This window comes from Spodoptera frugiperda, chromosome 3, assembly GCF_023101765.2.
Source record: "Spodoptera frugiperda isolate SF20-4 chromosome 3, AGI-APGP_CSIRO_Sfru_2.0, whole genome shotgun sequence".
Lineage (NCBI taxonomy): Eukaryota > Metazoa > Arthropoda > Insecta > Lepidoptera > Noctuidae > Spodoptera > Spodoptera frugiperda.
In genome coordinates, this window is record NC_064214.1 from 9,178,441 (window position 1) to 9,191,466 (window position 13,026).

At 35.4% G+C, this 13,026-nt stretch overlaps 1 long non-coding RNA gene across 1 annotated transcript in view; it reads right to left on the reverse strand.

Annotated features, from left to right (window-relative positions):
• LOC126912571 (uncharacterized) overlaps nt 1-13,026 on the reverse strand; it is a 99,662-nt gene that overhangs the window by 46,063 nt on the left and 40,573 nt on the right. The gene's annotated exons all lie outside the window — the stretch shown is intronic.

Genomic DNA, 13,026 nt, shown 5'->3' on the forward strand with positions numbered 1-13,026 from the left:
AATGGAAAGTTATGGCGTTATGTTGTTTTTGAGCCAACCGCAGATGCTTACAACTTTCAACGGTCATTAGTTTACCATTGAAAAAAGGGACAAGAAATTAGTTGTCTAAGGTAACGATAAACATCAAAACAGTTTTAATTTTAACGTCTTTTGATTATGCTTCAATAAAATGCCTCATTATCATTAGCTAGATTATTGCTGCTGAACAAAGGCTATCCTCAATAATTTTGTACTTGGTGGCTATGGGATTGTATTTAGGTTACCAATAGTTTAGCTACTGCTGTGGCCTATTTTTCGGTAGGTGGTCGCAGTTTTGGGACAAATTCAGATCACTTTAAGTGTTAACCAATAAATTTCACTACTATTTAAGTGTGGGCCGGCTCGACCGGATTGATACTACGGCCTTACAGAAAACTGACGTGAAAAAACGCTTGTGTTGTGTTTCCTTGTGTAAGTGAGGTTACCGGATGCTGAATTACTCCTTCAACATCTTCCCCATCCCCGATTTCCCAACAACCCTTACTTATTTTTATTTAATTAGGACAGGAAACCGCCCTAATTTTTTTTACCGTCTCCATTTTCATAAGTCAGGTACTATCTCTAAAACCTTTTCCAAAGTTTGAAAAATACTGTGCTGAAAACTGCATCTAAATCTCTTTTTATTTTAACTCGGTTAAAAATATCGGATGTAATCGTTATTATTTATATCCCTACTAGTAGTAGTCACGTAATATTAGACGTTGTTTGTTAAACAAGCCCGTGGCAACTGTGTCCGGGGTTCAAATAACTCTCTTTACTAAGAAATTTAAGTTCAGTTTTTATTGAAGACAGGAACAATAGTAGTCGTGTATTTGTGAGCTGTTTTGGTTGAATTGGAGTAATTGAAACTTTTGATTCATTGCCTGGTTTTAGGCGCCATCTATTGGATATTTTATTAGTAAATTATGTATGTATATGTATAAGTATAAATACGGACGTTTCACGTAATGTTTCTTTAAGGATTATGATGCGATATAAGTTGTATTTAGTATCATTTTCTTTCTTTTCTTTTCTTTTTAAAAACATTGTCCCACATTAGAATTTCCTCCTGTGTCGTGGTTGCGTTTGCAAACATACAGGTTACAATCTGTGGAGCACACAAAGAGTTGTTCAAGGAACTATCTTATTTTATACCTTTTATTCATATAATTAACATGTACTATGTTTTACGGCTATTGTTTTTCATAAACAAGCCGATTAAGGTAAAGAATACATATCATGAATAATTTTAATATTTTAATGTAGAAGCAACAGACCGTTAAATGGACAGATACCAAACCTAAATATGTAACGATTGATAAATGATAATGATAAATGATAAATGATATTTATTTTGCAAATAGGTTATAAAATAACACTTTTACACGTCAATCTCTTAAATAACTAGATGAGGCCGGCATTTCCTATCCGACTACTCTGAGAAGAAATGCCGAAACAAACTCAGAGGTCATAGTCTCTTTTAAAGTCCAGACAAAATCAATTAAAGATGTCGGAGAACCGTGCAAGTTGATTCTGTAGTGGTCTTTTGAGGAAAGAACCACAGCAGTTTGAGCGGACCTGTTCAGATGGCAGCACGCATGTGTCAGTTTACAATCAGCTCAGCTGACGGCTGTTGCTGAATGATCCGACGAACAACACCAACCAAAAGAACATTTGGGTAGGCCACACAAATGCTCAAACTGTCAGAATATAATTTACTAAAAATAAAATGACTAGCAAAAGTCTCACACGGTCCTCAAACTAACAATTTTAAAAGGAAATATAAAAATATAAAAGGAAAAAAAAAATATATAAAACAATGTCAAATTATGTTAATGTCAAATTGTATAAAAAATGTAACTATATGTTACAAACATGTCAGCAACACCTGTGTGGACATTATAGCAGTTCATTCCCAAGCCTGACTATCCTCCAAGTAGTCTTTTATTTTATAAAAAGCTTTACTACAAAGTTTTTCTTTAATAACATTTTTAAATTTACCTAGGTTTAAACTTTGAATATGGCTGGGAACTTTATTGTAATTGGAACAATGTATTCAGTAAGTATTATATTAAGCCAAAATGGATTACTGTTAAACTGTTAATTGGTTGTTCAAAGGACTGAGGATTTTAATAATAAAGTTGATAGTATAGATCTAGGGCAGGATTAAGAGAGGGTAATAAAGAAATTCTCAGTAAAAACTATTACAAATTATTCAATTTTTCCTGCAAACTTCGTACTCCTGCTCTCTGATGGTAAGCGATTTACGTCTCAATATCGCCAGATGAGTCACAGATTTGTTGTCGACCTTCAAATGACTATCAAATTCCTAAACAAAATAATTAGTAATAGATTCCTACTATGTTACGCCTTTTTTTTGATAACGGGCGGAAACCTTCAAAAGGCGCTTAGCTTCCTGGGGATAAAAGACTAGGGAGTGTGGGATTTTTACCTCACTAAAACCACCCCGGTGGCCGCCCTCAGCACCTGTAAGGGGCACCGGGTCCTTTAATAGACCTCCTCCGGAACAATGTTAGGCCTGGGGATCTCCTACAAAGTTTCATAATGTTTGCTATCAAAGATTTAAAGATTGCAAAACATACAAAAACGCTTTGTTTGTTTGTGTAGTGAGTCAAAATGAGGAACCCCATGGGTTTTCCGCTATTAGGCAAGCCGAAAGGAAACTGGTAATTATCATAAGAAGTGGGAAATGTTTAGACTAATGAGTGGATAGAAAAATAAGGTAAAATAAATCATTGCAATTTTTAATGAAAGTGGCAGAAGTCGTGGTTGTGAAATGTATGTTGTATATCTTCTTTATTATAAACTTAATACAAGAAATCTGTAGAGGCAGAGTTAATGTCTTAGGCATCTTCTCTATGTAGTTATTTTCCAAAAACCATTGGTAGTTGTGTATTTATACCTCACGTACCTATAATACAATGACTTCTACCGTCTTGGGTAAGACGAGAGAGCGTGTTTGACTCTTACTGACTAAATCCAGTCCGTTTTTACTCCTTCTTTTCCGTAACCCGTTAGGTAGCGCGCAGAACTAGGGAAACGGGCAGCTCCGATCACGTACCTTCTTTAGCTAGTTAAGTTATTTTACGTATGACTCGAATGCAATATAGGACCAACTTTTCAAAGCCAAAACGACATTAACTTTTCACCTAAAACGGACATCGAGACCTACTGTTTAAGATAGGCCAGTAGCTTGCATTATCACAGGCTGTATAATACACCACCATTACATGATAACCTAACCATATTTACCCACATCGAAGGTGTTTACATCTATACAGATGCAACCGCTAAGTAACACAGTAAACAAAATAAGGATAGTACTTACTTACTTGCGTATATTATTTTCCAACGTTTGTTTGTCCTTAATACTTAGCACACTTTCTAGTATTACCTAAGTTTAATTGGGCAGAAAATTTGTGGGTCCGTCCTTGCGAGGCTTTAGTATCGTGTACTGCGATCGTTTGTTTTAGCTCGATAATTGGATTATATGTTTTAACTAAAGGTTCTATCAAAGACTTGTTATAGTTGTCTTGAATTTTAGACTTATATTTCTTTGTCATCTACTGATGACCTCTAGTATGAGTTTACTACAATAGTTTTTGTCGATAGTAGCTAAATTTGTCGCCAGCAACTATCGAAAAATACTATTGCTTCAAACTCATGGTAGAGGTTCAGACAAAATTCCATATTCATACGTACGATACAGTAGTTGATTCCTGCTTAAGATCTCTAATAGTAATGTTGTAGAATAATAGAGTCAGCCGGAGCTGCGGACTGCCTAGCGGGGCCCCGGCTCGAAAAGCAGGGGTAGGAACGGGGTGGTTTTTAGTCAGTAAGAGTCTGACTCTTTCTCTCGCCTCGCCCAAGCCGCTAAAATACCACATAATAATAATTTTCGCCGCTCCCAAGGCGGAAGAAGTCATTAAATGATTTTCCCCCCTCAAAAAAGGGTTAATTGACTCAAGACAATTCATTTTGATTCATTTGATCTCATAGCGAGTAGATTCTGACTAGCAAAAGTAGTGGAAGGAAAATATTTCCAAAAACGTTCCACAATTTATTACAGTCTTGGTAAACTAGTAAATATCTAAAATAAAGTCTAAGAAAGATGTTAAAAACCACAATAAGATAATTTGAAACTTTATTACCTAATGCAAAACCACAATGGTTTATTGAAGAAGGTATTAGGTACTGCAGCATTAACCACGGCATTGTTTTGACACTATTATTCTGTAATAAACTCTACGGACGCTATAGTTCAGGGAATTTTGTGGTTTTATCACCATTGATATTTCTTTTTCACATTTTTTATTATCCGATGATGACGATGAGATGACTGGTGGAAACTGTATTACTTCTTATAGTAGTATTTTAATTAAAAATTTCGTGAAACCTATTTTTTTAAGGGGTGACAATCAACCAATGACTGGGTGAATGAGAACCAACCAGTGAATGAGAGGAAGTGTCAGACTCTTACTGACTAAAAACCACCCCGTTCCTACTTCTGCCTTTCGAACCGGAGCCCCGGTAACCCGCTACGCATTGGCATATGGCTAAGAAAAACTTGTTTCCCGGATTGACATTCTCATATGGTCTTTTCTCCTTTCTCCAAAATATCCTCCAGAAATGTATCTATCTACCTTGGAGTCGCAAGCCTATCAGATAAGCATATAATGCAATAGCCTACCATTTACATCGCGTACAACGTGTATTGCAAAAGATTTCCGTGTTTTATTCGTTGACGTGAGCCAGTATTCGATATTGCGCGTCCTGCGGTTTAGGAATGGGTGTTGAAGTTATCGATATTTTTTTAAATGTATCGATAACAGTATGGTGTCTGGAATTATGATAATTGCATGTGCTGGGCTTATTATTATAGTTGCCCTTATTATTTTGAGATAATTAGGATTATAGGTGTAAAACCGTTACAGTTAATATTTTTTATTTTATTTTCATCGTTTTTGTTTTTGTGTTATTCATGCAACATCAGCCTTAAGCAGTTGATTACAACTATTATTCTTTAGTTTATTTGTAAATAAAACTCGTTTTTTACCATCACCTGTATGCGGCGTTTGGGAGGGTTCCGTTTACACCCTGTTTACCTAAAAAAATCCTATATCATATGACATCAAGTTTTCGATATTTAACTTTATAAAAGTCTTTTTAGTACCTAGATTTGCTTAGATAGTTTTATAACTTTAATGTTTTGCAATAAAATCGATTGTTATATTGTTTTAAATGTTAACGGAAATATACAATTCATTTGAAAAAAGTGTTTTTACTTATGCAAATGAAAACTTGTCGGAAAATTGTTAATTAATATTATTAGTTGTGAATATGAATAGTAAGGAAATAATTAAATTGGTAAAACAATAATATTACCTAATTGTTTTGTCTCTAATTACTTTTTCTGAAGGAAATGCAAAGAATTGTGAAAGAAAGAAAAACTATTTGTTGATTATATTCGATTGATTTCGTCACGTTGCAAATTAATAAAAAATGAGTATAATTACTAGTACTTTATAGATTACTTTAGTTTCTTGCTGAAGTCATACAATAGTTATACTTGAAACTCACTTTTGTAAAAATCTTGCTGTTTCCAAGAACTAGTCTAGAAGGAATGTCGGTAAACTCTCTACTGAAGTGTGTACCAAATATCGATCGATTAATTATCAGGAAGAGGAAGAGAACAAACTTACAATTACTAAATTTGACACAATCAAAAAAAAAACGAGGCAAGGAAAATAAAACCGTTTTATAATAAAAATTAAAACGTTCAAACATGTCCTAAGCATATTGATAGCAAAACCTGACACCTGCCAATAATTGCAATCGCTGGGTTGATGACGAGTAATCACTAACACTTTAGCTCTTGATCAATGTCAATATCAATATCATTTAAAGTAATTCAGTAGGCACCATATTATGACTGAACAGGTTGGAACACGCTAGTATATATAGATATTATATTTTATGTGATATAATTGGTATCTGAGATCTTATGGTACTAAAAATAGAGGATTTTTTATTCCAAACTAACCATATATGGCATGCTATTTTTTTTTAATTGGTTTTTCACACGATATAACTGAAACAATTTGAAATCTATAGGTATTTGAATAGAGTTTTTGAAATCTGGTTGTGAGTTGATAGCTTATACCTTGCTATGGCGAAAACATGTTTTAATAGTGGATATACCTGTAAACACTGATGTTTTATTTTAATTTTAAGTTATTTTTTTAGGGAATTGGAAGGAGTGTATTCTATCTTTACTAAACACTCAGATCTGTTCAGTGTCTAGTTTTTGTATGAAAGAGTAATAACATACATATACACATTACATCAACAGCCTATACGTGGCCACTGCTGTCTAAAGGCTTCTTCTCACATACTGGAGGTTTAAAAATTAATCACCACGCTTGTTCAATGCGATTGGCGATTTGAAAGTTATAATTAATAATTATAAGCACAGGTCCTCACGATGTTTTCCTTCTCCGTTATATACATATGCACATTAGAATAATCCTCATACGCTGTCATATTCATAGTATTAGATAGATATTATATTTATATAACCTCCGCAAGATAATATTATAGCAAAAAACTTAAGTCTTTCGAGGAATAACAGATACCATGTCATTATATATGTATCAAGAGTGTTTACATACACATAAATATAAGAAAATACATAAATGAATTAATATTGATTGATGTATTACTTGACCAGTAACAGGTACAGCTTAGGACCATTAATAAAAGAGATTATTATATACGCTTAATACGATTCTACAATCGGTATGTGTAATAAATCGAGTTGACAACACACTTGTTACGGCAACCGATTCATCAAGCGAGAACCGCTTAGGATTTTCTAACAATCGTAATTTAATTGTGTAACTAATGTAGTGTGTTAAATTATAATAAGAGGTTCAGATACGATTTTCAGCCATAAAAAATAATTGGGATTTTCAATATAGCATATTATAGTCTGAAAATGTCTGAAAACGTGTCTAAGTTTTCTTGAAGTAGGTGTTTAACGACTGCAGACTGCATAGCTGGTTACCGGGGCTCCGGCTCAAAAAGCAGGAGTACGAATGGGGTGGTTATTCTCATAAAGTAAAGTACCTATGTACGGTTTAATTGTAATAAATGATTTGACTTGATTTTGACTTTAAAAGCTACCCAGATGATATCTATTTAAAATGAACATATATTGAACTTATTTTCTTAAAAAATAAAATGTTAACTTTAGAGTCAAACTAGGACCCCAATCAGATACAATAAAAATAAATGTACTGCCAGACGTCATATTGCAAAAACATCGATAATTTTTCATCGACATACGACCCATCCCTACTGGCTCTATTCTGAACACAAGCTCTTTGTAGGATTGAAACTTTTTGACTCACAGGGATTGTTATCCGGCAAGTAGCTTCAAATATATGCTTTGCCTTCCACTAGCTTGTTCAGTTGTTCGTTTGGTAAAGATATAGCTGTTTTATTACGATTTGTACTTTTCTTGAATGATTTTGATTTATACTTTAGAAGATTCGGGATCTTAAAATAGACTCTCTTAGACTATTTCACTTATAGTCTTACAGAAACAGACTACACGGTTGGTGCAGGCTGCCGCGTAACGTGTAGCGGGTTCGACTACCGCACGAGCAGCTCTTTGTCTGATTCACAAATTGTTGTTCCGGGTTTGGGTGTCATGTGCATATAAACTTGTATGTTTGTAAACGTACTACAGGAGAAGTCATTAGGTGATTTTCACCCCTAAAAAAATAGTATTTTAAAAATGATTCCATGTGTAGTTTTGTCTTTTCTGCTATTTTATTGTATGTAGGTATAGATTAATGAATTGAATTGAATAGGTTGCTTATGCACAGGCGAGTGGCCTACTAATTTATAGAAATAAGACTATATGAACTGTAATACCTAGTATTACATTATCTCTCACAGATATGGTGGCTACTGGACAGCTCAAATGTAATTATGCAAGTGTACGCAAGACACCTGCTGAGCTGCTGATCCTACATTGTATAGTGCATTGACTTATTGCGTATTATTTTTAGCGTGGGATCTCGTTTGCTGGGCTTGCGATAATTAAACGAAGACTCAGTAGTAGTAAGTACATATAGGTAAGAGAAAAGACGATGTACCTACTGTATTTACTTAAAATATTTTGGTTAGTTCCAATATATTAATTAAATAGTTTTTTTTAGTGAGTTTTTGATACATGGTAGAAGTAGATCTAAAGGTTCATTTAGTTTTGTCAAATCTTCATTTAACATCATATCATTTAGTTTTGATTAAATGGATTCAATCACATCAGCATAATGTATGACTCCATTTTGTTCCACTATACTAATATTACAAATTTCACGCTTTCACTGAGGAATTTTTAAGGGGAAAATCATCCAATGACATCTCTCGCCTTGGGCGAGACGAGAGGGAGTGTCAGATTCTTACTGACTGAAAACCGCCCTCTTCCTACTTCTGCCCTTCGAGCCGAAGCCCCGGTAAATACGCTAGGTAGTCTGCAGCTTCGGATCAGGCATCTACTAGGCCTCATGTGTGGTGGTCTGATGATTATTTGAGTCACGCCAGGACAAAATACTATCGCAACGCGCCGCACGCTTTGTATGCGATTCAGAATACTGAACCTAGGCATACTCGAAGCCTCATGAAGTACCTATAGAAATAATTCATTCACCCTACCTACCAACATTCTCAACTGACCTTACAAGCTTAGATTTAACTTAATAACTTATTTACAAGCTCAAGAATGCGACAAATAAACACAACATAGGTAGCAAACGTCACATCAATATACGCAGTAAGATCGCTTAGTTATTTATTTACACAATATCATAGAGCTGTCTGTTTCAAGGATAAGCAGCTGTTGTTGTTTATCTATACTTATTTTTTTATGGATAATTTTTTTTATGATAGAGTTGAAGAGTTAGTTTGTTTGGACGCGCTAAATCTCCAGAACTACTGATCCGATCTGAATAATTATTTTATTCTTTTTCGTGTTGAATAGTGCATTTATCGAGGAAAGCTATAGGCTATAAAACATCACGCTATGACCAATAGGAGCCAAGCAGAGCGGGTGAAACCGCGCGGAAGTAGCTAGTATATTATAATACCGTTTGTTAAAAAAATGTACTTCCAAAATGACGTCATAAGTTTGATTGTTATTCGTAGTGGTAGGTGGTGCGCGGAATTTCCGAACCGATACGGCCTTCAAGCCTTTAAGAAAAAAAACATATTCTTTTTTTATTAATGAAATGGTTTTATTTAGCTTCACCTGTTTGTTTGGGTCTTTTGTAATTGGATTTAAACCCCCATTCTGACGTCCGATAGATCTGATATTTGATACATCCTTTTAATCTTCATGACCATACCCAATTAAAACCGTTTGACATAAAAATATTTTCATGTACAGATCAATATAGGCCGAAGTGCTTTTCTTTACCTAATAGATTTTGGACTGTATTACAACACAGTAAAATTGAAATTATAGCAACAGATATCAATAGCTTAGCGTGTTTTTCTTTAAGATCATTTCATAGTAACCTTACTTTAAAATAATTCCCTACAACGATTAAAAACTTGCTTATTTAAAGTTCAATTACCCCAACTTCATTCAAAAACAAAATCTATTATTACAATATTGACATTTATTGAAATTACCAAAACCTTTGATGTTGCTCGTCTAGCTAATAACACTTAAGTGCTATTATTGCTTAAACAAAATGGCGTTTAAGAAAAAGGTAACTTTGTGATTATGAAACGAGAACTTATAAATTTGAAGGCGACTTGGATCTGTAGGGCTGATGCTGGTACATAAGTTGATCAAGTTTATAATAAACAAATAAATATCGTCACGCCTTTTAAGTACTAAAATTTATGTTGTAAGTCTCATATGCTATATGTTCTAGGGGTTGAGCCTATTGCCAAATACCGGGTGCTACTTCCAGACTCCGTGCTACTACTAATTAAATCGGAAAAAAGGCCAGCAATACCATGCCCGACGAGAATCTAACTGATAACTTACAACAGGGCTATGAAAAAATTACAACAAATTAAAAATAATGGATAAAATGTTAAAACTACGTATAGATATCGAGTGCTGATAGAGAGTGCTCAAGTATCTATTCAGGCATGATCTAATTTGCTAAAATAAACATGTGAGGTAATATTTTTAAGTTTACCAAGTGTGGGAGAGCCTGTTCGGCACGCGATAATCGGCTCGCCCGGAGTGATAGCATGGCCTAACCGACGTTATAAACGCTTGCGTTGTGTTTTGTTGTGTGAGTGAGGTTACCGGAGGCCCAATGCCTCCTTCCCGATCTCCCAAACTAAAAGGCTGGCAACGACTTTGAATGATCTGGTGTTTTATCCATGGGCGACGGCATTGCTTATCAAGTGAACGGCAAGTTTACCGGCGTGTTATAAAAAAAATTGCTTACTTAAGTTAAACTCGACAACCCTGAAGCAACCCTAAGGACGAATGGTAATTTACTTGAATAACTTCTGAATTATGAATACTGAAAATCTGACCCGGGAGTGCTGTGTAACTTTGGAAAATTGTAATTTGTAAGTACCTTTCGAGGGTAAACAGATTACTTGCCTTATTCCAGGTGCCCTGAGTCATCTGAATGTTATGTATAAGTCAAGCTTAGTCATTTCATTTGTAGATTTGTTCCAATTGATGTAGGTAAGTGTTGTTAATCATCATGAATCAAAAATTACTTTTTTTAATAATAGAATCCAATCACTTACCCCTTTCTTGGATGAGGTGAGTGTTAAACTCTTATTTTTTATGGAATAGGAGGCAAACGAGCACACGAATCATTTGATGGTAAGCAATCAGTGCGGCCCTTGGAGACCCGCAACATCAGAGGAGTAACAGGCGCGTTGCCGGCATATAATAACGGGGTTCGTCCTTAATTAAAAATTAATTAAGACTAAAAAAAAACAAGCACGAAATTACATTTTTGCAGTATAAATTAGCAAATCAACGCACATATCAAATGAGTTATTGTAAGCACTAAATGCCTAGGCCTTAGGCAGTCCCAGGACGAAAATAACTCTTTAATACTAAGTGTATACTCGTGTAGGGAATTACTAGGCTACCTGTATTTCGTAGATATTATTCTCTAATGAGCTATTTGTTTGTGTCGAAACACTAACTTTTTGTAGGCTACTTTTCATTGTTATTTAGATATTTTAGGTTCATTAACAGTTAATGAAAATTCTTTTGTTTATGTAGAAGGGTGTTTAATTGATTTATGCTTAAATTCCTTTTAACGTCTTGTACGCTGGTAAGGAACACAATAAGTGTCTCTCTCCCGGCATACTGGTTAATAATGAATTGCTTTAATCAGTACTTTTGATATATGATACGTGAATACTGATAAAATTTTATATGGAACTAGCTGTGCCCGGACTTCGTCCGCTGAATGTTACTTTGAGGCATTATAATTTTTAAAACAACTATCTCAGCTTCATTAATTATAGCTGTTACCCACGGTTAATTTGTGCATTGAAAATTCGTGATAGCACAGGATTATGATTATAAGGAACAATCCACACTCATTTCTATACTATATGTGTTTCCAATGTTTATTGTAAGTGCGCCTATAGGTTGAGTAACCGCCACCCCGGTTTGTGTTTCAGAAATATTCCTAGGGTACATTTTTAGATGGTCCGTTACATATTATGCAGTGGTAAGTCCCCTTTTGAAGAATTGAGATCATAAATCACCTACCGCCTGACGCAATTACCGGCCACGGAAGTTTTGGTTGGTACCTGTATCGAATTCGGTGGGAGGAAACACCCGGGCATTTCGTCTGGGTATCGTCATTGCGAGGACGGAAGATATGGTGGAGCATACAGTGGCGGTGTGCATTGCATGTGCTGAGATTGAGTCCTTAAGTGTGAATACGGTAACCTCTCATTTTAGTTAGGCCAATGCGGAGCGAGGGGGAAAGAGACGCCGTCTCCCCTTCTGCGAAGCAATCCTAGTAAGGAGGAGGCAGCCGTGAGGGAACGATCCTCATCACGAAAGCAGCCGCAGAAGACACTTCCGGGCGTTCGCGTAACGATCCCCGGCCACCGACCGTAAGCGCGGGTCTCGGACGGCGAGTAAGAGTAGTCGTCGCCCGATCAAAACCAGACCCGTGCACCGTGCGTCGCGTTCTTGAGCGCTCAAAGAGCCATTACAGATAATAGGGCTGATACGATCCGGTGCTGCAGACAACGTAAAAGATTACCGGGGCCCCGGCTCAAATCAGAACGGGGTAATTTTTAACTCCTTCTCGCTTCACCCAAGGCAGGAGTAGCCAAATGATTTTCCCCCCTCAAAAAAAAGAAAGAGTACTTTCTAGAAAAATGTTTTCTTTTATACATGGTGACGCAAGGTTATGAAATCCTTAAGGACCATATTTTATACCCTATCCTATTTTTATGTATAAATTAGAATTGTTTTTTTGTTTGTCAAATGTTCCAGCCATTATTGCACTATATGTAGAATCTGGTTGTACTTTGTTAGAAGCCACAATAAAATGTGGGCGTGTGGTAAACCGCTTTTTGCCATTCTACGCTGTAAACAAAGTCTTTCGATGGTCAATGATCAAAAAATGTTTTACTTCGTTAGTAAGACTATAATTTTTTTGAGTATAGTTACACAGGCTCCGCGTCGTTCGCAAACAATGCCTCTCCTTGGCAGCGTCGTGTTTCGCACATCATGCGGCGCGGGCGTATATCGGAGTTATTTTAAAATTGTAATACTAAGATGTTTATTCGTTTAGTGATGTAAGACAATTCACAATTAAATACTCTAATGAACAACACATTTATTTCGATAAAGATTAATATTTTTTCGTTATATTACTCTTAACAAATAATGCATTAATTTCGACCCAGTTTGATTACCATAAAAACGATTCTAGTAAGTTAATCCTAAAAGATAGA